Raw genomic sequence first — 25,969 nt, 5'->3', positions numbered from 1 at the left:
CTACTATACATAAAATAGATAACTAATAACGACCTACTATATAGCACAGGGAACTCTACTTAATACTCTGTAATGACCTATATGGGAAAAGAATCTAAAAAAGAGTGGATATATGTATAACTGATTCACTTTGCTGTACAGCAGAAAATAATACAATATTGTAAATCAACTATACTCCAATAAAATTTTTTTTTAAATTGTCTTCATCTGCAGCTGATAGTGGAGTTCTAGATTTGATGTGATGAATGTAAAATTTATCCCAGGTCCTTTGATGAGCAAAGTGGTAAGTAGTAATTGGGAGAGAGTGAAGGAAGGATAAAAACTCTCCTACCACAAAATCAAAGTTATCTGTGTGCAATCCTGTTTACCAGAGCTTCACTTAGCCCCCCTGCTACTAAGTTAAGCTCATAGATGACAGATATACTCTTTGAATATTCAAAATACTATTACATGGGCTCAGACGATAAAAATAGACTCCTGACTAATCAGAATTTTGCCGTATTGGCCAACATCAGCCCTGCTATACAGCCAAGGACACTTTAAGGGCATGGTTGTGAGGAAGCATAACTATAATGCAGACTTTAAATACATATTTCAGACTCATCCCTATCGTGTCCATATGTCTTAGGCTTTTCAGGAAAATTCATATTTAAGTATTAGGTTTAGTTGTTAGGTTTAGTTTCACTCCACTTGGTGAAAAAAATATGGCCACCACAGCCATATCTATCTGGGAGGAGTTGGCATATTCCTTCATTGTAAGTTGTGGAGGAGAACTAATCAAGCACATTTCCTCTTAGAGGCACACAGAATGTTAAAAGTGAAAGGACTGTATAGATTATTTTATTAGGCACTTATCTTTAAAATGAAGAATACTCCTATAAAAGGAAAGACAAAGTTAATTGGATTTCTTCTATTATTTAGGAATGTGGACATAAGTATATATAAGGTTTCCTATGATCCTTTAAAAATAGCTATTAAAAGCTATTAGAAATTTATTGGAAACCATTTGCAAGATCTAGCAACATGTAAAGACAAAACTACTTTTATTTAGTCAGATCCTTTCTGTGGAAATAAATTCCACTTTCTTCATTCATTCACTCACTCATCCATTCAGTCAATTACTATTCATTGAGTACATCTAAGAGGCCGGGCACTATTCCAGACGCTAGGGATAACAATGATAAATCCATCTGATTCAGTGATTGTTATAATTTTGCTTTTTTGTAAATGAAATATTGAGCCTGACACAATGAAAAGAATATTTGGTTTGGGATCAGAAGACCTGAATTCTAATTGTGGTTATACTCAACCATGAATTATTTTAATGGTATCAAATGATGATTCACTCAAGCCTCAGATCTCACTTATCTTTAGTCACTTTTTCACCTAACCAGTTATCATGTCTTTTATAATTTCTGGAATTCACCTCCTGCTATCCATTTCATCTCTTGGTTATTTCTTAAATTATTGCATCCAGAGCCATGCCACATATGATTGTGTAGGTCATCTGCTGCGTGTGGCAGAGACATTAGTTCCAGTCTCCCTTGTTGTTAATTCAGAGCTATATGACTTCTATTGCTACTATTTATATACTAGACATTCGTAAACTCTTTGTTTCAACACATGATAGCATTAGCTTTTTTTTTTTTTTTTTTTTGCGGTATGCAGGCCTCTCACTGTTGTGGCCTCTCCCGTTGCAGAGCACAGGCTCCAGAGGCACAGGTTCAGCGGCCATGGCTCACGGGCCCAGCCGCTCCGCGGCATGTGGGATCTTCCCGGACCAGGGCACGAACCCGTGTCCCCTGCATCGGCAGGCGGACTCTCAACCACTGCGCCACCAGGGAAGCCCAGCATTAGCTTTTAATAAAACTTGTTTAGAGATTAGCTTTTAAAATGTCTGTCTTTCCTATGTGAAGACAGTTTTGTCCCATTATCATAGGGCTTTTACCTTTTTGCTGTTTTTAAAAGGAGCCAAGTGTTACATTTACACAGATTATGATTTCTCCTTGTGACCAGAGCTCACCTTGTGATCAGACCATTGTAAGGCAGGCAAGTTATTTAGTTGGTGGGGAGCTCGATGGTCCACGTGGAGACAAACTCCAACACAGCCCACCTGACTTCATAAACAAAATCAAGACTGACATTTACTAGAACAAATTTACTGGACTGGGAAATTTTCATAGGCCAATATGAAGGCTGAGATTGAGTTGAATTGCTAAGTAGAAGGATAGAGTTGTAAGGTCTACATGTGAACATTAGAGGGATTGGTAGAGTTGTAAAAAATTGAAGGAGAAAGCAAGGAAAAGGAGTACAGCTGGGTACCAGAGATGTCAATTCTTGTCTGCCCACCTCCTGCCTCTACTAAAGGGTCTGCCATGCTCATGCCCATACCCCCTGCTGAAGGGGCAACCTCCACGACCTTGACACAGTAGTTTGGATCAGAAGTAATACCTGACTGAAGGCCGGAAGATCTATGATGTAACTGAGTAAAGAAAGACGTGAAGACCCAACAAGATTTCCCTCTCTGGAAGTTGAATGGACTTCTCAGCTGTTTGACATGTGAGTGTAAGAGCCCAGAAGACTGGGAATGTATTTTAAACTTAAATGATCAACTTTGAAATACATATAAGTTAGCCCCACTTGACCCTATCTGTGTGAGTTTACAAGTCTACTTGTAAATCATGCCAGCACAATTTATAGGGGGTTGTTTTTAAAATCTTTACTCTTTGTTTTAAATACCAAGAGTTGTGTTGTAGCATGTACTGCAGAAATGAAATGATATTCAGCCTTTGGTCCAGGAAATCTTGTCAATCATTTTTTTTTTTCCTTCCTGAGATTCTGTTTTCATGTCATCTTGACCGGATTTAGATCAGATAATAACAGTAGTGTTCACAAAGGCTTGCTTTAGCTCAGGGTTTTTGTAGAACTATAAATGGCTAACATTTATTGTGTGCTTACTCTGTGCCAGGCACTGTTGTTAAGAGCCTTATAAGTAATAACTCAGTATACAGTCACAACAACCCGATGAGGCAGATAACATTATCATTCCCATTTTACATGAATGAAAAAATAAGACAGAGGTTTAAAAACTTTCCCAAGGTCTCATCACTATTAAGTGGCAGAGCAAGGATTCAAATATAGTCAGAATCTACGTTCTGAACCACAACTCTATACTGCCTTGTTCCCATGGAAACTGTAGAAGATCCTGACTAACCAGAGGTTATTACTTTCTTGATTTTCCCCTTGGCAGGTCTATGGCAATGAAAATGAATGAACTCATTCAACAAATATGCTACATAGCGGTGATTAAGACAGATAGGCAGGATCTCTGCCCTCAAGGGGCCTTCTGGTATTTCAGACTTTTGTCAGTTTGGTTAGAGTTAGTTTTTCCCCTCAGAACCCAATGTTTCCTCGGGTGAAGTCATAGAGTTTTTGCCCCTGTAAAGTGGAACATTGGAACTTTGGTGACTTCAGCGAAGCTCACTCTTACTGGAGCAAGTATTTATAACATTTTGACAGGGGTAATTATTTTTTTGGCTGGAATTTTTCTCTCTGAAAAAATTCTTTCTCTTTCACCTATCCCATCCTTCCCCAGACTGTAGTTTTAGTTTTGGTTTAAAATTTTAAAGTATAGTAGTAGCATGTACTTGTCTTTGTTACATTTCTTTCAAATGTTTTCAAACATTTTGGGATTTGTTTCTCTTTTTGCAAAGCATTAACAATCCAACTTAACTCAATATAATTTATCAAACTACTATGGCATTGTATCAGGATTAGGTTCAGTGGCATGTAACAGAAAAACCTAGATGATAGAGGCTTTAATAAGATAGAAGCTTATTTTTTTTTGCATAAATTTTGGAGGTAAGCACTCCAGGATTGGCATGGAGGGTTCACATATTTGTCAGGGAGCCAGGCTCTTTCCTACTCACTATTATGCTATCCCTAGGGTATGGCTATTTTCCTCGTGGTCCAAGATGGCTGAAAGGGCTCCAGTCTTCATATCATGTCCCAGGTAATAGGATGGAGAGTAGGCAGAAAAAGAGTATAACTCCTTTCTTTTTATGACTTCTTTAAAAAAAAATAGAAGTCCCAAATAATGCTTAGATCTCAACAGCCAGAATTTAGTAATGTGGCCACACCCACTGCAAAGGAGACTGGGAAATGTAAGATTTTAGTTGATTGGCAATAGGACCATGAAGGAACGAGGGAATAGATAAGAGAGGGTAATTTGAAATCTCTGCCACAGGTACTTTTCCTGTAGTTGGCATTTGATAAAAATTTATTGATTCATTTTTATAAACTTGACAATTATATTCTTAGAGGTATAATTCAAGTTGTCAATAAAGATAATGAATCTAAGATTTTCCCTTTTTATTTTATGATATCATATAGCATATCATTACATTAACTGCATCTAAAGTAAACTCACCTGGAATTCGCTTATGCAAAATGGGAAATATATAGGAAGAATATGGGGGAAACCCTTGGAAGAGGCAAACCTAAGCAGAAGGAAAGGCAGAGATTCTACCAATGGTCAAGAAAACCTGGAACTGGGAATTCCAGTATAACAAAGACATTTTCTGCATCCTCTCTGCTTCCTGTCCATTGACTGTATTTTCTCAATACAGAATGTATTTTTTCCACTTGGCAAAAAAACATGTCCAATGACATTTCCCAGATTTTATATCTAGGTGAGACTTGGCATGACCTCTCTTCCAAAGTCTAAAAATCTTGGAGGAATGGCTTCCTTGGCTCATCTTGGGTCTGATATCCACCTCTTGAACAGTTAGCTGTGTTCAAGGGGACAGTCAGCGGTAATATGACTTCTCTAGCTGCCATTATATGATAGAATTGTGAAATGGGAGGAGCGTTTTTATAGGAAAGGTGTATACTGGCTACACAATTGTATAGACTTCACTATAATTATATGTTATGGAAAAACATAGGTCAGCGGCCTGAATTAAATGATAAAGGAGAACAGGATCTATCTTAATGAAAAAAAAAGTTGATTTAGCAATGAATAAACATCCTTTGATATGGCTGCAATATATAGAATGTTTACTATGTGTCAGGCATTTTGGTAAGTGCTTTTTATTTTTTAATTTTTTTTTTTAAATTAATTTATTTATTTATGGCTGTGTTGGCTCTTCATTTCTGTGCGAGGCTTTCTCCAGTTGCGGCAAGTGGGGGCCACTCCTCATCGCGGTGCGCGGGCCTCTCACTATCGTGGCCTCTCTTGTTGCAGAGCACAGGCTCCAGACGTGCAGGCTCAGTAATTATGGCTCACGGGGCTAGTTGCTCCACGGTATGTGGGATCTTCCCAGACCAGGGCTCGAACCCGTGTCCCCTGCATCGGCAGGCAGACTCCCAACCACTGCGCCACCAGGGAAGCCCTTATTTTTTAATTTTTTATATAAATTTATTTTATTTTTGGCTGCATTGGGTCTTTGTTGCTGCACGCCGTCTTTTCTCTAGTTGTGGCGAGTGGGGGCTACTCTTCGTTGTAGTGCGCGGGCTTCTCATTGCGGTGGCTTCTCTTGTTGTGGAGCACGGGCTCTAGGCATGTGGGCTTCAGTAGTTGTGGCTCGCGGGCTCTAGAGCTCAGGCTCAGTAGTTGTGGCGCCTGGGCTTAGTTGCTCCGCTGCATGTGGGATCTTCCTGGGCCAGGGCTCAAACCCGTGTTCCCTGCATTGGCAGGTGGGTTCTTAACCACTGTGTCACCAGGGAAGCCCGCTAAGTGCTTTTTATATGTTGAGTCACTTATTCCTCACAACTCTATGAGTTAGAGATTGTTATCCTCTTTTACAGATGGAAAAACCAGGGCTCATGGAGGTTAAGTACCTTTTCCAAGATCATATAGCTAATAAGTAAGCTACTTTTGTCTTAATTTCAAAGTTTTTAACTACCAGGGTAATATACTGTCTCATTACTTCTCCATCTTGAGTTGGAAACTATTGTCATTTTTTTAAAAGTTTAATTTAATTTTTTTATACAGCAGGTTCTTATTAGTTATCTATTTTATACAAATTAGTGTACATATGTCAATCCCAATCTCCCAATTCATCCCACGCTCCCCCCCTCACCCTGCTTTCCCCCCTTGGTGTCCATACGTTTGTTCTCTACATCTGTGTCTCTATTTCTGCCCTGCAAACCAGTTCATCTGCACCATTTTTCTAGATTCCACATATATGCATTAATATACAATATTTGTTTTTCTCTTTCTGACTTGCTTCATTCTGTATGACAGTCTCTAGGTCCATTCACGTCTCTACAAATGACCCAATTTCATTACTTTTTATGGCTGAGTAATATTCCATCGTATATGTGTACCGCATCTTCTTTATCCATTTGTCTGTCAATGGGCTTTTAGGTTGCTTCCATGACCTCGCTCTTATAAATGGTGCTGCAGTGAACATTGGGGTGCATGTGTCTTTTTGAATTATGGTTTTCTCTGGGTATATGCCCAGACTATGGTCGTTTCTGATGAAGCAATTAGTAGGTTTTTTTTCCCCTTCAGTTCTGCCATAACGATGCTATGTGAACTTCATAAATTTTGTAACATACCTGGGTCTTCTCTTCACCTGTAAAAAGACTGAGTTGAATCAAATTTCTTTTCCCCCTTGTTAATGCAAGTAATATTTTATTTCTGAAGGCAAGAGTATGAGCTATTATATTTTTAATTCATCCAATATTTTTGAGTGCTTCTTGAGCTAGATCTGTGTTAGGAAATGTGATGAAATTAATGATATTCAAGGTGTATTTTTCTGCTTACAGCATTTTGGAGAAACAAACAAGCAGAATTATTATTTTGCAGATTTAGAAGTTCACAGAAGATTAGCCTTCAGGAGTGATATAACCTTCAGCTCAATCATATCTTCAAGGGTTCTTCTCTCTGTTTGCCATCCTTAGTGTGTCGACTTCATTCTAAGTTTAGTTCCTCTTGTGGTTGTTAGATTGCTGCCAGTGGCAATCTGGGTTATAGGCTGACCTGTTCATACCTGGTAGGAAAGAGAGAATCTTCTCCCCAAAGCATGGGCTCAAAATCCTTCGCTTCAGTTGATGGGACCAGTTTACCCCAGGACTACAATGGTTTTCAGGTGTAATAATTAGGGTAGTCTAGGACCTAGCATAACTTAGATTCTAGGTCACACAGCAATAAAAACAAAAAAAAAAAACCCCCAAATCTCAGTAGCTTAAACAATAAAGGTATAGTTTTTACTCAAACTATATATCCATTCTGACTTGATAAGGGTGGGAGGTGGGCTGTTCCACATTGTTCTTTCTTGGGGGACCTAGGTTGACAAAGGCTGTATCATCTTCAACAATACTGGTCTTGAGACTGGGGAAGAGTAACACTAGATGGACTTATACTTGCAATTAGGTGTTTTATCTGGAAGTGACACATATCACCTTTATCCACAACCCACTATAGACTAGTGACTATAACTAGTCACATGGTCCACCGAACTACAAGTGTTGGGGTGGGTGGCAGGGATGTAATCTCTGTACGTGCCTGGAAAGACAGGGTAAGCCTTACGAGTCTGTACCATACAAGGGAATTCATTTACTGATTGACTCAGACTAATTGAGTTGCCCTTCTGTAGCCGGAGGTTGGATGGTTACCTAAAAAACAAACAAATAAAAATAAAGACAAGGAACTCAATAAGGAAGGAACAGGAGTAGATTGAATAAGAAATCAACAGTGTGAACTATCTGATACTTTATCCTAATGGAGAAGACAGTAATTTCAGCCATGCAGGCAAGGAGGGATAGTTTGGCCAGTTTCATCAGTCTTTACATCAGTCACTTTATTTAACCTTCTGATTGGAAAGACTGGCTTTGGCTCTTTAACGAGTAGGTGTAGTTAGACAGAGTTTCTATTTAAGGAGTTGGCTCAAAAGTGACTTAAAATATTTATTGGATTTGAAAGTATGGACTGTTTTTCCATATTTCATTGTTGTAGTTACTGCCAATGGTGTGTCAAACTAGCTAGGTTTATTGTTTTAGAACTGGCAAACAACTAAAGTTTATCTAGTCCAACCCTTTTATTTTGCAGATGAGAAAACTAAGGCCGAAATTGGTAAAATGATTATCTCAAGGTCACACCTTCTTGCATGTAGTAATAACAATGCTGTCCTTTGGATGATTTGCTGCAAAAAGGAATCCTCTAAGTAAAACGTAGCTAGAGCAACAATTAGAAAACAAGAGCAATTAAAATTTATCAAGAATGTTTCTAGGGCGGGCTTCCCTGGTGGTGCAGTGGTTAAGAATCCACCTGCCAATGCAGGGGACATGGGTTTGAACCCTGCTCTGGGAAGATCCCACATGCCGCGGAGCAACTAAGCCCGTGCGCCACGACTACTGAGCCTGTGCTCTAGAGTCCACGAGCCACAACTACTGAGCCTGTGTGCCACAACTACTGAAGCCTGTGCACCTAGAGCCCGTGTTCCCAACAAGAGAAGCCACCACAATGAGAAGCCCGCGCACCGCAACGAAGAGTAGCCCCCGCTCGCCACAACCAGAGAAAAGCCCGTGTGCAGCAACGATGACCCAGTGCAGCCAAAAATAAAATAAATAAAATAAAAAAAAATGTTTCTAGGGCTGATATTCAGTTGGTCCACAATGACAGAGATGGAGAATTTTCTAAACTATTTGGTAAGTAGCTGCTGCTGAACCTCCTGAGAACCTCTTCAACCTTTCTCTCTGATCCTCCCAACCATTATAATAAGGGGCCCACCTCAAAGGGTTGATTTGAGAATTAAATAACGGAGGTAAAAAGCTTATTATGGGGCCTGGCACTCAGCAATATTACACCTCATCTATTATTTTTATTATAGTCATTAATGAAATGGTAGTCAATTTCAAACTAGTTCCTACATGAATGTTCAAAATTTTGGAAATGTGATAGTATTCAAGTTCATTAACTTTGATCTAGCTAATCTCTCAATAAAATGGCCACTCATGTACTCACTAACTTTCATTTTGACCTTTTCCATTGTCTAATGGTTAATTCCTCCTCACCCCATCCACAAGACTCCACAGCTCTAGTTGATGACTAAGAATTTCACGCAGGCTTATGAAAAAGAATAAAATGTATGGACAAGGTTCTATTAGTTCTCAGTACAACATGTCATGAAGAATGTTCTGTACAATGATTAGTTCTCAGTACAACATGTCATGAAGAATGTTCTGTACAATGTTTTGTTGAGCAGAACTTGCCTGTAAGTTTTCAGATAAGCAGAGATAGGCATAAAACCTAGTTGGTGAGGGAGCCATGGAGGAAGTGGTGGAGCAATTCTACTTGCTCAGGCAAATGTAAGAAACTAGGGATGATGAGAGGCAGAGGCAGGCAGCTGGGGTAAGAAGAGCTAGAGGGCCTAGAAGCAGAGGGGGAGGCTGGAGCTTATGGAGAAAACAGCCTTTGACAGAGATGTCTTCTGGTGGCCAGAGATGTTTAGAATCTTTTGGGGATATTTTCTCTGTCAGAAATTTAACCTAGCAAGAAGAAGGCAGAGTTTCAGTAATTATCTCTCTTGTGAGAGTAAAAGAAATGTTTTTTTTTTTTTCGGTACGCGGGCCTCTCATAGTTGTGGCCTCTCCCGTCGCGGAGCACAGGCTCCAGACGCGCAGGCTTAGCGGCCATGGCTCACGGGCCCAGCCGCTCCGCAGCATGTGGGATCTTCCCAGACCGGGGCACGAACCCATGTCCCCTGCATCGCCAGGTGGACTCTCAACCACTGCGCCATCAGGGAAGCCCCAAGAAATGTGTTTTTTTAAAACTGGAATTGTTGGGAATTTTATGGAAATTCATTATTGGCCTGGACCTCAATGTGTAAAGATTGGTTGTCACAAATCAGTTGTTTAACTGATACTTCCAGTTCTGAGGTGGCATCTAAATGCTGGGCATGTCCTGGAAAGGGCTTTGATAACAGTGTTCTGTCAGAGGCTGTGACGCACACTGACTCAACAGAACACAATCCTAATTGCTGAAGAACTAGTTTTTGAGTATATTTTAGAGACACCAAAGTTATTTGGTGTTTCAATATATATTATGCCACCCTATTAAAGTGCACTAAATCCTAGATTAACATTCCTTGGACAGAATTTTTTATTTTTTTTTAGCAGAAGGAGGTAGAGAATATAAATATTTCAATGCCTAGGTTTTTGGAAAGGAAAAATGAAGCCCAGATTAAAAAACCCAGATGTTTTGAGGCAAATATAAATTAAAGCTTTGAAGTTGGAGATCTTAAAATATTATACAAGGTAAGCTTTAAACATGCTTGCTAAAATATTTTTTTAAAGTGCTGTTTAAATTAAAAAGTAAATATCCACCTCATCTCTGACTTCTAAAAATTACCTAGAGTTTGACTGATAAGACTTTGGCTTTAATCTATCTTACTATGTCATAAGCCTAAAACTTCTGATAATTTCCAACAACTAAAGTATGTGGCTCTTATAGCAGAATTTTGCTCAATTTATAAGCTTAGAGGAGAAACCTCTTCAGTGGAGGATAGCACCCATGGGTTAGATAAATGATGGTTGAATGATGGTGTCTAAACTCTGAGCTAGAGTATCATTCTGGCTCTGCCAGTATATTTTTGTGTGACCTTAGCTAAGTCAGTCTACTTTTCTCTCAAATTTCTCTTCTTACAGGGAGATAACAATCATAAAATGACTGGAAACTACCACTTCGCTGACAGCTTTTTGTTTAAAGGTCTGAGGATAAATACCAGTCATAAGGTCCAGCAAACCTCTTTCAGAGGAAACTGAACTTCTTGAGGACAGGAACTTTTTTCTTCTTTGAATCAGCAGCATCTTATTTGTATTTCTGTAATACAGTTTCTGGCCTATAAAAAGGTGTCAGTAAAAATGTAAATTTATTAGTGTTTTTAGGCAGATTGCAGTCTTGGCAGACCACTGCCTCTTAAGTCTCTTTTCTGTGATCCGTTCATACTCGGCATGTAAAAGGCCGCCGCTCTTTGCTCTGGGATAAGTACCTAAGGCATTTACTTAAAAACACCCAAGTCTAGAGAAATAATTTTTTTGTCTTTAGGGCACCATTTCCTTTCCCAAGGTATTGCACCCTAGGCTTGGGATCTGGGTCCGCAGGGTACAGGGAAGAGTTCGGTACGGGAAGCTCATCCTCCCACCCTCTGATTGGCCGGCTCGCATTCCACTCACGCGGCTCGCGTCTCTGATTGGCCTCCATGGCACTCCCCTCGGCCCGCGACTACTTTGTGTGCCTGGGCTGCGCGATCAGGTCCTCCGGCTCAGCTCGCCGTCTGGGCTTGACTGGTCTAGCTCTTCGGCCCACTGCTCTGCATCGCGGGCGCCAGGAATTTCCCGAGTCCGAGCGGTAGGAAGCATCCTAGGGAATAGCCCCCTCCCCCCCGCCCCATGTTCTCCTTCCCGTACTGAATAAACTTCCGCTTCGGAGGGGCTGTTGCAGCCGTGGGTCGGGGGAGAGGCCAGGCACCGAACTCGGGCCCTCGTGGCGGCGGGTGTGTGTGTGTGTGTGTGTCTTTCTGTCGGGGTGAATGTGGAAGACCAGCTCTCACAAGATAAAACAGGGCTTCGCTAGTCGCATGTGGCTGCGATGCCATTCTATGATCGTGCTGCAAGCTGCAGCGGAGCGGCCAGACCTGGGCTGCAGGGGCTGAGCAGCAGCGATCACTCCTGAAAAGTAGCAAGGAGCCTGCTCCAGATCTCCAATACCAGTGCTCCTTAGGGCCGCGGGCTGAACTGGCACGGGCCAGTCCGTTTCCCGGCGGTAGAAAATACGGCATTCACCGGAGGTGGCGCTCCCTGGAGTGGAGAGCCCGGCTCCACTCGCGCCCCCTTTAGCCTCCGGCCTTCAGGCGGTAGAGGGCGGCCTACGCTCGTGTCGGAGCCGGCGCCCGCGCGCACATCTGCTGCCCTGCTGGAAGTCTCCGGGTCCCGCTGTAGCCCGCAACTCAGCCGGGCGGTGGATGCTGCGACTACGTTATCAACGGGCGCGGCGAGAAGGGGGCAGGGAGAAGCCCTGGCACATGCCGGGGTCCCCGTAGGTGGCAGCGGCCAGCGCATGCGCGCCTTCTCCTAGAAGCCTGGAACGCTGAGGGGCGCGCGCCCCCATTCGCGCGCGCACGCTTGCGCTAGCCGAGGTTTCCCCGCCTGCGCTCGTAGTCAGAGCAGCTCCGGCGCGTGCGCGTGTTATCTCCGGCCGACCGGAGTAGCCGGTGTCCCTCCGCTCCAGGCCCCCGCCCGCCGCCGCCCCCTCCCAGCCCCCGGCCGCCCCGTCCCCTTCCTCTCCTTGCGGAATGGGGCCGGCGTTGCTCGGGGTCGCGCGCCCGGGACCCGGCTCACGCTCGCTCTCGCGCTGTCAGCGACTGCTTGGCTCGCGCCGCCTCGCGCTCTCCCTCAGTCAGTGGCGCCTAAGGCTCCGTTAAGCAACGGCGGCGGCGGCGGCGGTTCCTGTTTCCGTTTTTTCCTCTCCTTCAGTAGGGAATAGCATCCTCCACCCAGCCACCCCTCCCACTACCCCAACGCGGGGCAGCTGCGGCTGAGGGCTGTAGCGGCGGCGGCGGCGACTGGGGAACTGCGGAGACCGCCTCTGCTCCCGCCTCGGGTAAGGGGGCGTTTGGGAGCCGGCCCCGCACGTCTTGGGGTCTGGGGCTGGGCAAGCGCGGGATCTCAGGAGGCTCTGGGGAGGTGCCTGACGGCCGTCGCTGCTCTTTTTCCCCAGGCAACCCCCCGGGCCTGTTGCTGCCACTGCTGCTGCTTATCCAGCGGCTCCGGGGAAAGTGGGGAGGGAGCCCCCGGGACCCTCTGGTGGGTGCCTTTGCGGTGCCCGGGGGGCGCGGGCAGGGGACTAGGGGCGCCTGCCGCCCCGGCAGGGGCGTGTAGCGGCGCGGCGGCTGCCCCCGGCGTCGCGCATCCTTGGTTAGGGAAGGGGCCGAAGCCGAGGAGAGGAGAAGGGATGGGGGCGGGGGTGGGAGGTGTCCCTCTTTTCTCCAATACACCTACCTACCTTTTCGCCAGCAACTCGCTCCATGTTGTTACAGACAGTGGGGAAGAGCATTCCTGTGCGTTAGGGGCTTTCGTGAGTGGTTCTCCGGCTGGAAATCGGGGAGTGGACCCGTGCAAAGATCCGCTCCCGGCGAGGGGCCAGTGCCAGGGCAGTGCACGGTGTGAGTGCCGCTGCACCCCCGTTTGATGTGGAAATGATGAGTTTGCGGCTTTAGAGTATCCAAACTTATTTGGGAAGGTTAAGTGAGTCCCTATTTATTAGTTAAAGGTTTGCCCTGCAAGAGTGAGTGGGCTGTCGTGTGCAGCACCTGTTTTTCACTCACAGTGGGGTTTGCAATCCTCAGCCCCACAGAACGTCGGAGATGCAGTGTATTTCTTAAGTTAAATGGCAGTATCGTGGTTAAAATTTATCCTTGGTGAGCTTTAGCGTTTTGCTGTATATTACTTTTGATTGAGGCCTTGGATAGAGGCAGGGAGAGGTGTTGTTTCTTCTTCCCATGTTTGAATTAATTTACAGTTGACTTAAGCCAACTAAAGAAAGTGGACCTGGGAAAGCCAGAACCTCCTAAAGAAACCACAAACCTCAAGGGAACGCAGACCAAATTTCGACAAAAGTTTTCTATCAGTTTACAATTAAACTCATCACAAGTAACTGATTGAACTTTGGCTTGGCTCTCTTTAGAAACTGCAGGCAAGGTTTAATTATAGTTTCTTTATCCCCTGTTATTCTTGGGGTTAAGTGCATATTTATTTTTTTTGATTAAATTTTGTCTTTATGCATACTTCTTTTAAAGGGTGCATCATATAGGAAACATTTTAGGAGAGAAATTTGCAGCACTGTAGAGTTATACTGAAGTATAAGCTGTATTCTCTCTTCTTCAAAAATAACTTAAAATTAACCTAAAATCCTATGCCGTATAATAAGGCTGCATACATTGCTAGCCTTGTGAAATATATCATAAAGTGTATATAGAAAGTCTTAATTACTTGATTTATAACTACTACAATAGTAGGGATAGGGTGGGAATTCAAACATTTGAAATTGTGATTTTACAGCTTAATATGTAAAAATGCGGGGAGTTAGAAACGAATAGGATTTAAGGAACATAGAAGGATGGTTTGGAGGCATGAATTTTCTTTTCCTGCTTTATAAACTGAGAATTCTTGAATTGCTGAACAGCTGGAATGAAAGTTGCATAGATTGCAGAAACATGCAAAATGTGTCTTTGATCAAGTAGTGAGTTAACATGAAGAGTATGTTGTGGTTTATTAGGCTAGTGATCAAAATAATTTCCATAAAATATAGCATCATATAGATTGTACTTTAGGATGTTCTTAAATTGAAATTGTCACTTGAAGTTGTTTCCCTACAAGTCAGTTTTATTTGAGACATATGGAATTGAAAAAACAGTACCTCTGATTACATTCTGCAGCGTTTGGTTACAGATTTTAACTAGTTATTTTAAGGAATTGGAGTGTCTTTAAAAGTGGTGAATTTTGAAATTGCTAGTGGCTTGGAAAAACTTGTGTTTCTTACTTGTTTGTTTTTTTAAGTGCAGTTATATCAGTAGGTTGGTCTGGAGGGGGAGCTAGTGCCAAAGCAAAGCATGGCTTAGTATATGTTTGAACTTTTAAAACACCCCAAACTGGATTTTTATGACCAGAAGAAACATAAACTGAATTTTTAGTTAAAAGAATAAGGGAATTTTTGTATGGATGTATGTCTGTAGATCGTTATTTGTGGAGTATATATATATATGTATATATATATATATATATATAGTATATTACAAATTAGTTAAAAATTTCTTTCATGATCTGAAATAATGGGAAGTAAATGCGTAACGTTTATTGAATTTCTGATTTAAAATCTCTGAAAATATGTCCCTAAACTTAAGGGTGTATGATAGTAGTTTCTTAACCTTCTTGTGCATTGCATCAGAAAGGAAGGAGTATATGTTGACCCTTTGTGCATGTTGCATCTTCTTAAATTTTTTCTTTATAATATCTACAGTCCTAAAATTTCAAAAGAGCTTCAAGTAGAGTCTTATAAGAGCAAAGACATTAAGTGTGTAGTAAGCTAGGTATTTATCAAAAGTAGAGATACTTTTAATAAAGAAATGGGTCCCTCAGACATCTGGAGAGCAGGATCCCAAGGTCACTTCTTAACCTCTCTCTCCTGCAGTATAATCCAGTGAGTCCAGACGATCTGTGAAGTTGAACTTGTGCCTTTGAATATGAAGCAGTTATTTTTTGATCTATGGCACTTTATTTAGGTTTCTGAACCGTAATCAGTTAGGTTTTGATTTTACTTCTCACAGGTCACATATTCTTCAAATTCAAGGGTAGAATTGATAGTGTGTATATTAAAATCAATAGAATATTTAGTTTTCTGAGGGTAGTGGTTTGGTTGGTTGTCCTCCATTGCTCTTCATTGTGTAAATAGAATTTCAATGCTGCTAAAATAAAAAATAGATTCTTTGAAAAAAATTAAAATATCTGTAAGATACAGAATAGTAAGGTGTTTACTATATTTAAGGGGTTAATGCTGTAAATTAATCAGTTTTATAAGACATTCTAGAATATTTTTATATCTTTTTTCATTTCTTTAATGATTATTTTTGATTTACTATAAAGTGAATTTAGTAAATCTCTTGGTTTAATTAAATGGTGAACGCACCCATTTCATATTATAGCACATTTATAAAAGCAAAAGAAAGTGTTTTCATTTCATAATCATAAGAGTAAATATAAAAATAAACATGTAAATAAGTTTCTTTACTTAAAAATAAAACAAAACTAAGATTCTAAACAACTCTGAAACCAGAAGTATTGCTTTTATAGTAATTTTCTACTCTGCTTCAGTACTGGTCCTATTGGTACTTTTCAGATGAAACATCAACTTCCAGTCTTCTGCAGTCAACTGTAGTATAGTAGGTGTAGGATTTAGAGACTGCTACAAGATTTCCCTGTTTCTTCTCTTGATGATTCTCTGGCTTATATTTCTGTACCAAATAGTATATGGTTTTGCAGTTTGAATTGTTATTAAATTGTAGTTTGTTATAATGAGAAAAACATGTTTAAAAGTAAAAGATGTTTACAACTGATTTAAAAAAAAACCCTTTTAAAATTCCGAACAGAAGAATGTTATATGGGGATGTGTATGCATTTAAGATATATATATGTATATATATGTGTATATATACATGTGTGTGTATGTATATATATATATATGTATATAAATAGATCAGTCTCAAGTCTCAACCTTCCTTTCTCTCTACATTCTACTCTCCTGCCTACATCTCCCCTTCTCCAGCCATCCTCCATCATCCCACAGTTTTCTCCTTGGAATAATTAGGAATTCAAACCAATAAAATGAATCATATCATTCACTTGGCATAGCTTTTTCTTCCTTGATTAAATGACTTTATATCAATCTGTACAATATTCTAAACATATAGCTTAGACTATACAATACTGTAGATTTTCCTATTAATGGAGGAAGAGCACATAAGGGCCCAAGGGGTTTATGCCATGTATTTCAATGTAAGAGTTATTCATACTCTTTACAGAAAGTAGAGCTATAGGGTTAACTTCATTTACTTTTTTAAAAAAATAGACTTTATTTGCTAAAACCCAATACCACACTGATTTACTACTTTTTAAAAATATCTTTTGTGATAGTTTTTGTGTGAGAAAATGACATGCAAAGGGGAAATGTGTTTTGAATTTTAAGTTTTTTAAAAAATTGACAAATTATATCAATATAAGGCTGGTACAGATGTAGTTCAAACTTGCCTTTGCTGTCGTTCTCTTTTGCACTGGTCTGTAATATAACCTCTTCATTAAAGCACTGGAATAAAACTTTGAAGATCACTACTGAAATGCTCCCTATACTTATTATATCTTAGAACTTGGGTTTTTTTTTAATTAAACTGATTCAAGGATAAACTGAGTAAACGTGACTTAACATTTATGTTAAGAAGATCAGACTTAGCATTTCTACTTGTCACAGTCTCTATGACTGGTTAGTGTAAATAAAGTTCACATTACAAAATAAAGTGTTGATACTAATCTTAGATTTAGATGTAAATGGGAAATTAAGGTCATGTTTATTTTACAATCTGAGTTATAAGAAGCATTACATTATATGAACTTTAAATGCTGTAACTTTCTGATTATAAATGAACAAAAGTAAAGTGAAAATGGGAGATTGTTATATTTGATTTACCTCAAATATACAACTAAAATGAACCTGTTTTGTGTCTGTAAAGATTCATTTAAGACTGTTAATGAACCATGAATGAGTTTTAAATTTATACTAATTTATGGCTGGTTATTTACATTTTATCCCTTAGATGAGATAAATGCCATTTAATATGCCATTAATACCTAGAGCCAGAGTAAATTTGCCTGTAGTAAAAAATGATATTTACAAACCATCAAACTGTAAAGCATACTAACGTTCCATAATCTAGTTTCTAAAATCACTTGTATAATTTTTAAAATATAATTTGTTGTAATATCTTGATAAAGTAGTAAAGGTGGAAAAATATAGTTTGTAGCTTCGGGACAGTCAGTGAAGGGAGGGGGGTTGAGAGAGGGGGTGTACTGGTTGATGAGCCTGCCTTATTTGGAGTTAAGGGAGATTTCTTCAGTTTTTTCCTCTCCATCCACTTCCTTCTTCTCCCTGTTTGTTGTCTTTCCTCTCCCAACAGTGGTGGAAAATGTGGGAGTTTACCATCTTTGTAGGGTTTTTGTTTCCTTAGAGTTCATAGAACATTTCCTAGTACAACATTACCTTTTATGTTACAATAAGTTTATTATAATGATTTCATTTTCTTTTGCAGCAGTAGGCAAGAGACTTGAAGTTCAGTTGATGTGGGGTTCAATATTATTTATTAAAAATGATTTTGTAACTCTGTATAAAAAGGGGTATGGGAGATTTTGGTTCATTGTTAAGGGTCCTGTATCAGTCACATTATTGTTCTGCCTACTGTTAGTATATGGTAATCCCTTCTTCCAGTTTCTTGGAATGCAGTCTCATGCCTCCTCTGCTATTTCTGTCTTCATCTATGGAGTTTCTGAATACAAGGAATTGTTTTTAGAATATCTCTTCACCTTCTTCGTGTCCCTCATTGCCATAATATAATGTAAAAAAAAAAAAAAAAACTGCCCCAAACAATAAGAACCTGTGTCCATTGAAGAGAACCAGCTCTGAAACTAAAATGGACAACAGCAGTGTTCTTTCATGGCAGTAGTTTTAGCAGATTTAAGCCAGTTATTGTGGAAAGTTCATAAGGAGAAAGTGTATGTTTGATAATTAGGGCCCTAATCATTAGAGATCTGACTGATTCGATTTCTTTAACACATGGAATTGTACTTATACCTGAAAGAGATGTATTAACTAGAGATTGTTATTTTTTGTGTGTCTTGAGTTTTGTGAATAACTTCTTAATTCAGTCAGTTACCAAATGGCAAAAGAGTGTAATTTTGAGAAAATCTGTTATTTAAAATTAGAGCTTAAGCCAGGCTAAATATTTTGTTTTCTTTTTATAAGTTTCAGATTTTTTTTTCCTTATTTATTTATTGTATATGTGTGTGTGTGTATATATATATATATATATATATATATTATTGGAGTAAAATTGCTTTACAATGTTGTGTTAGTTTTTGTTGTACAATGAAGTGAATCAGCTATTTGTATACCTATATCCCCTCCATCTTGAACCTCCTTCCCATCCCCCCCATCCCACCCATCTAGGTCATCACAGAGCACTGAGCCGAGCTCCCTGTGCTATACAAGCAGGTTCCCACTAGCTATCTGTTTTACACATGGTAGTGTATTTATGTCAAACCTAATTTCCCAATTCGTCCCACCCTCCCCTTGCCCACCCTGTGTCCACACGTCCGTTCTCTACATCTCTATTCCTGCCCTACAAATAGGTTCATCTGTACCATTTTTCTAGATTCCACGTATATGCGTTAATATATGATATTTGTTTTTCTCTTTCTGACTTACTTCACTCTGTATGACAGACTCTGTAAGTCCATACATATCTATAAAATGACCCAATTTCGTTTCTTTTTATGGCTGAGTAATATTCCATTGTATATATATGTACCACATCTTCTTTATCCATTCATCTATCATTGGACATTTAAGCTGTCTCCATGTCCCGGCTATTGTAAATAGTGCTGCAGTGAACACTGGGGTGCATGTGTCCTTTTTTTTTCTTTTTTTTTTTTTTTGTGGTACGTGGACCTCTCACTGTTGTGGCCTCTCCCGTTGTGGAGCACAGGCTCTGGATGTGCAGGCTTAGCGGCCATGGCTTATGGGCCCAGCTGCTCCGCGGCATGTGGGATCCTCCCGGACCAGGGCATGAACCTGTGTCCCCTGCATTGGCAGGTGGACTCCCAACCACTGCACCACCAGGGAAGCCCCATGTGTCCTTTTGAATTATGGTTTTCTCAGGGTGTATACCAAGTAGTGGGATTGCTGGGTCATATGGTTATTCTATTTTTAGGTTTTTAAGGAACCTCCATACTGTTCTCCATAGTGGCTGTATCAATTTACAGTCCCACCAACAATGCAAAAGGGTTCCCTTTTCTCCACACCCTCTCCAGCATTTATTGTTTGTAGATTGTTTGATGATGGTGTGAGGGGATACCTCATTGTTGTTTTGATTTACATTTCTCTAATAATTAGTGAAGTTGAGCATCTTTTCGTATGCATCTTGGCCATCTGTATGTCTTCTTTGGAGAAATGTCTATTTAGGTCTTCCGCCCATTTTTTAATTGGGTTTTTTGTTTTTTTGATATTGAACTGCATGAGCTGTTTGTATATTTTGGAGACTAATCCTTTGTCCGTTGCTTCGTTTGCAAACATTTTCTCCCATTCTGAGGGTTGTCTTTTTGTCTTGTTTATGATTTCCTTTGCTGTGCAAAAGCTTTTAAGTTTCATTACGTCCCATTTGTTTAGTTTTGTTTTTACTTCCATTACTCTAGGAGGTGGGTCAAAAAAGATCTTGCAGTGGTTTATGTCAAAGAGTGTTTTTCCTCTAAGAGATTTATAGTGTCCAGTCTTACATTTAGGTCTTTAATCCATTTTGAGTTTATTTTTGTGTATGGTGTTAGGGAGTGTTCTAATTTCATTCTTTTACATGTAGCTGTCTAGTTTTCCCAGCACCACTTATTGAAGGGGCTGTCTTTTCTCCACTGTATGTTCTTGCCTCCTTTGTCATAAATTAGGTGACCACATGTGCGTGGATTTACCTCTGGGCTTTCTATCCTGTACCACTGATCTATATTTCTGTTTTTGTGTTAGCACCATAATGTGTTGATTACTGTAGCTTTGTAGTATAGTTTGAAGTCAGGGACCCTGATTCCTCCAGCTCCATTTTTCTTTCTCAAGAATGCTTTGGCTATTCAGGGTCTTTTGTGTTTCCATACAAATTGTAAAATTTTTTGTTCTAGATCTGTACAAACTGCCATTGGTAATTTGATGGGGATTGCATTGAACCTGTAGATTGCTTTGGGTAGTATAGTCTTTTTCACAATACTGATTCTTCCAGTCCAAGAACATGGTATATTTCTCCATCTGTTTATGTCATCTTTGATTTCTGATGAAACACATTTCATCAGTGTTTTATAGTTTTCTGAGTACAAGTCTTTTATCTCCTTAGGTAGATTTATTCCTAGGTATTTTATTCTTTTGTTGTGATGATAAATGGGATTGTTTCCTTAATTTCTCCTTCTGATTTTTCATTGTTAGTATATAGGAATGCCAGAGATTTCTGTGCATTAATTTTGTATCCTGCAACCTTAGGAAATTAATTGATTAATTCTGGTAGTTTTCTGGTGGCATCTTCAGGATTTTCTATGTATAGTATCATATCATCTGCAAACAGTGACAGTTTTACTTCTTCTTTCCAATTTGTATTCCTTTTATTTCTTTTTCTTCTCTGATTGCTGTCGCTAGGACTTGCAAAACTATGTTGAGTAAGAGTGGCGAGAGTGGACATCCTTGTCTTGTTCTTGATCTTAGAGGAAGTGCTTTCAGTTTTTCACCATTGAGTATAATGTTTCCTGTGGGTTTGTCATATTATGTTGAGGTAGGTTCCCTCTCTGCCCATTTTCTGGGGAGTTTTTATCATAAATGTGTGCTGAATTTTGTCAAAAGCTTTTTCTGAGTCTATTGAGATGATCATATGGTTTTTATTCCTTAATTTGTTAATATGGTGTTTCACATTGATTGATTTGTGTATACTGATGAATCCTTGCATTCCTGGGATAAATCCCACTTGATCATGGTGTATGATCCTTTTAATATGTTGTCGGATTCTGTTTGCTAGTATTTTGTTCAGGATTTTTGCATCTACGTTCATGAGTGATATTTGTCTATAATTTTCTTTTTTTGTGATATCTTTTTCTGGTTTTGGTATCAGGGTGATGGTGGCTTCGTAGAACGAATTCTGCAGTGTTCCTCCCTCTGCACTTTTTCGGAAGAGTGAGGATAGGTGTTAGCTCTTCTCTAAGTGTTTGATAGAATTCGCCTGTGAAGCCATTTGGTCCTGGACTTTTGTTTGTTGGAAGATTTTTAATTACAGTTTTAATTTCATTACTTGTGATAGGTCTGTTTATATTTTCTAATTCTTCCTGGTTCAGTCTTGGAAAATTGTACCTTTCCAAGAATTTGTCCATTTCTTTGTGGTTGTCCATTTTATTGGCATATAGTTGTTTGTAGTGGTCTCTTATAATCCTTTGTATTTCTGCGGTGTCACTTGTGATTTCTCCGTTTTCATGTCTATTTTATTGATTTGCGTCCTCTCCCTTTTTTTCTTGATGAGTGTGGCTAAATGTTTATCAGTTTTGTTTATCTTTTCAAAGAACCAACTTTTAGCTTTATTGATCTTTGCTATTGTTTTCTTCATTTCTATTTCATTTATTTCTGCTCTGATCTTTATGATTTCTTTCCTTCTACTGACTTGGGTTTTCTTTGTTCTTCTTTCTCTAGTTGCTGTAGGTGTAAGGTTAGATTGTTTATTTGAGATATTTCTTGTTTCTTGAGGTGAGATTGAATTGCCATAAACTTCCCTCTTAGAATTGCTTTTGCTGTGTCCCATAGGTTTTGGGTCATTGTGTTTTAATTGTCGTTTGTTTTTATGTATTGTTTTATTTCTTCTTTGGTTTCTTCAGTGATCTCTTCGTTATTTAATAGTGCACTATTTAGCCTCCATGTATTTGTGTTTTTTACAGTTTTTTTTCCTGTAATTGATTTCCAGTCTTATAGCATTGTGTTCAGAAAAGATGCTTGATATGATTTCAATTTTCTTAAATTTTTTGAGGCTTGATTTGTGACCCAAGATGTGATCTATCCTGGAGAATGTTCCATGTGCACTTAAGAAGAAAGTGTATTCTGCCACTTTTGGGTGGAATGTCCTATAAATATTAAATCTATCTGGTTTGTTGTTTCATTTAAAGCTTGTGTTTCCTTATTTATTTTCTGTTTGGATGATCTGTCCATTGGTGTAAGTGGGGTATTAAAGTCCCCTACTATTATTGTGTTTCTGTTGATTTCCCCTTTATGGCTGTTAGCATTTGCCTTATGTATCGAGGTACTTTTTTGTTGGGTGCATAAATATTTATAATTGTTACGTCTTCTTGGATTGATTCCTTGATCATTATGCAGTGTCCTTCCTTATCTCTTGTAACAGTCTTTATTTTAAAGTCTATTTTATCTGATACGAGTAAAAGAAAGCTACTCCAGCTTTCTTTTGATTTCCATTTGCATGGAATATCGTTCTCCATCCCTTCACTTTCATTCTGTATGTGTCCCTATGTCTGAAGTGGGTCTCTTGTAGACAGCATGTATATGGGTCTTGGTTTTGTATCCATTCAGCCAGTCTGTGTCTTTTGGTTGGATCATTTAATCCATTTACATTCAAGGTTATTATTGATATGTATATTCTTATTACCATTTTTTAAATTGTTTTGGGTTTGTTTTTGTGGGTCTTTTTCTTCTCATGTGTTTCCTGCCTAAAGAAGTTCCTTTAGCATTTGCTGTAAAGCTGGTTTGGTGGTACTGAATTCTCTTTGCTTTTGGTTGTCTGTAAAGCTTTTGATTTCTCTGTTGAATCTGAATGAGATCCTTGCTGGGTATAGTAATCTTGCTTGTGGGTTTTTCCCTTTCATCACATTAAGTATATCCTCCCACTCACTTCTGGCCTGCAAAGTTTTTGCTGAAAAATCAGCTGATCACCCTATGGGGATTCCTTTCTATGTTATTTTTTGCTTTTCCCTTGCTGCTTTTAATATTTTTTGTTTGAACTTAATTTTTCTTAGTTTGATTAATATGTGTCTTGGTGTGTTTCTCCTGGGGTTTATCCTGTGTGGGACTCTCTGCGTTTCCTGGACTTGGGTGACTGTTTCCTTTCTCATGTTAGGGGAAGTTTTCCACTATAATCTCTTCAAATATTTTCTCAGATCCTTTCTATTTCTCTTTTTCTGGGACCCGTATAATTTGAATGTTGGTGCGTTTAGTGTTGTCTCAGAGGTCTCTAATATTGTCTTCAATTCTTTTCATTCTTATTTCTTTATTCTGCTCCTCAGCAGTTATTTCCACCGTTCTGTCTTCCAGCTCACTTACTCGTTTTCTGCCTCAGTTATTCTGTTATTGATTCCTTCTCGTGTATTTTTCATTTCTGTTACTATGCTGTTCATCTCTGTTTGTTTGTTCTTTAGTTCTTCTAGATCTTTGTTAAACATTTCTTATATTTTCTCCATCTGTGCCTCCATTCTGTTTCTGAGATTCTGGATCATCTTTACTATCATTACTCTGAATTCTTTTTCAGGTAGAGTGCCTATTTCCTCTTCACTTATTTGGTCTTGTAGGTTTTTACCTTGCTCCTTTATTTTGCTGTCTCTTTTTTTTTGGTGGGTGGGTTTATGTTCCTGTCTTACTGGTTGTTTGGCCTAAGGCTTCCAGCACTGGAGTTCATAGGCTGTTCGGTGGAACTGGGTCTTGGTGCTGAGGTGAGGACCTCTGGGAGACCTCACTCCTATGACTATTCCCTGGGGTCTGAGGTTCTCTGTTAGTCCAGTGCTTCAGACTCGGAGCTCCCATCACAGGAGCTCCAGCCTGACCCCTGGCTCATGAACCAACATCCCACAAGCCGTGTGGGGTGGCAAGGAAAGAAAAAAAAAGAAGAAAGGAAAGAAGAAAAAGGAGCAGAACAATAACAAAGAGTAAAAAATAAAATAAGGTTAGAAAAGTAGCGGATATGTTAGAAAGAATAAAAAAGTAAAAATATAGATGAAACAACAACTGGAAGTTTTTTTTTTTTTTGGCATAATGAGATATTTATTGGGACTCATACAAAAAGGACTAGCTCAAGAAGGAACGTGGCAGAATTACAAAATTATGAAATCCACAGTCCAGGAAAACCTGGACCAAGGAAGCACTCTTTAAAAATCTTGAGTATGGTAGTACTTTGTATAGCACATAATAAATTTACAGAACTTAATATTTGAGGATGGTAGTAGAAACAATGTTCTGTTTTCTTTTTTAAACGGCACAGTTGCACAGTTAATACTTTGTGTGAGACACACAAAACTGTTAACAAAGTTGAAATATATCTAATCGAATCCTGGAACAGATGGAGTATATGAGCATCCATATCCCTAAGCTCAAGGCAAAAGCTTTAAACAGAGCCATAATAGTAAAAAAGAGGAGGAAAAAAAAGCCCGAAAAGGCCTTGGCCGTGGGTCGTGGGGCTTAGGCGGGGGTGAGGTTTAGGTGTGGGTGGGGCCTATGCTTAGGACCCACAGGGCCCGAAAAGGCTCTGGGGGTTGTGAGGGATGGGGCTTAGGCTCAAGGCAGCAGGAGGGGCCTAGGAGTGCCTTTGGCCTTGGAGGGTGGAGGACCAGGTCCAGGACCCCAGCAGCTCACTGGGCCCAAGTGGGTGGGGAAAATGCTAGGTGTTTTTCCACCTGATTCTCCAATCCGGAGGGCACCCCCCCGTTGGCCTCTCTTCTTCTTCCCCCCCATCCTCCCTCCTATGCCCCTAAGACCCATGTAGCTGGAGGGGTCCCGAAAGGCAGGGGACCAGACCCAGAAGCCCAACAGGCTACCTGGGGCCGAGTGGGTGGGGGAAACGCCTGCAGCACTTCCCCTGATCCCCCAGCCCTGGAGGGTCCCACTGTCTGCCTCTCCTACTCTTCCCCCTTCCTCCCTCCCACCCATGCCCCTAGAACCCATGAGGCCGGAGGGGGCCCCAGAGAATGGAGGGGACAAGGCCCCGGAGCCCAGCAGGCTTCCTGGGGCCCGAGTGGGCAGGGGAAATGCCGTCTGCACCTCCCCAGATCCTCCGATCCCGGAGGGCCCCTCCCTAATCCGTCTCTCCTCTTCTTCCCTTGCCTCCCTCCTACACCCCTAGGACCAACGTGGCCCAGAGGGGGACCTTGGAGGGCGGAGGACCTGGCCTGGGAGCCCCACAGGCTTCCTGGGAATGATTGGGCAGGAGAAATGATAGGCACGCTCACCCTGATCCTCCAAGCCGCTGAGGGTCCTTCTAGGTGTTAGAACCCCTCCCCCCTCCCAGCCACCCCTCAGGGGCACGGGTCCTGTCCGGCCTACACTTCTCCTCCCTCCTCAGTCCTCCCATGTCCTACCTAGTCGCTTGGGGGTTTGTCCCATCTCCTTGGGCATTGAGGTCCCCCACCAGCGTCTGGCAGGTGCCCTAGTTGTGGGGAGAGGCGAACTGTGAGTCCTCCTCCGCTGCCATCTTGACTGTAACCCCCTTTCTTTCTCTTTTAGAAAGTTTAGTGAAACTCTAAGGTTTAGGAGGGTGGTAATTGAAGCTCTTGGGCCAAAAGGTCTTTCCTTAGCATTGGTAAAATGAGTCTCAGCCATGAGAAATGTAGGTTTACTGAGTAATTCTGACTGCTTCCTCTGACGTGA

At 40.4% G+C, this 25,969-nt stretch overlaps 1 protein-coding gene across 6 annotated transcripts in view; it reads left to right on the top strand.

The window, feature by feature from the left end:
* The first annotated feature begins 11,232 nt into the window (after nucleotides 1-11,232).
* The window catches only part of FUT8 (fucosyltransferase 8), a 314,298-nt gene continuing 299,561 nt past the window's right edge, over nucleotides 11,233-25,969 (top strand). For 4 of the 6 annotated variants that reach the window (XM_060141048.1, XM_060141037.1, XM_060141056.1 and 1 more), the window contains exon 1: nucleotides 12,424-12,607. The gene's annotated coding sequence lies outside the window, so the exon portion shown is untranslated. Of the gene's footprint in view, nucleotides 11,357-12,423; nucleotides 12,608-25,969 lie in introns of those variants that run through there. The other 2 variants (XM_060141031.1, XM_060141067.1) reach the window with 2 other exon arrangements.

The sequence above is a fragment of the Lagenorhynchus albirostris genome, chromosome 1 (genome assembly GCF_949774975.1).
Source record: "Lagenorhynchus albirostris chromosome 1, mLagAlb1.1, whole genome shotgun sequence".
NCBI classification, from domain to species: Eukaryota; Metazoa; Chordata; class Mammalia; order Artiodactyla; family Delphinidae; genus Lagenorhynchus; species Lagenorhynchus albirostris.
This window is presented reverse-complemented; position numbering and strand designations above follow the sequence as displayed.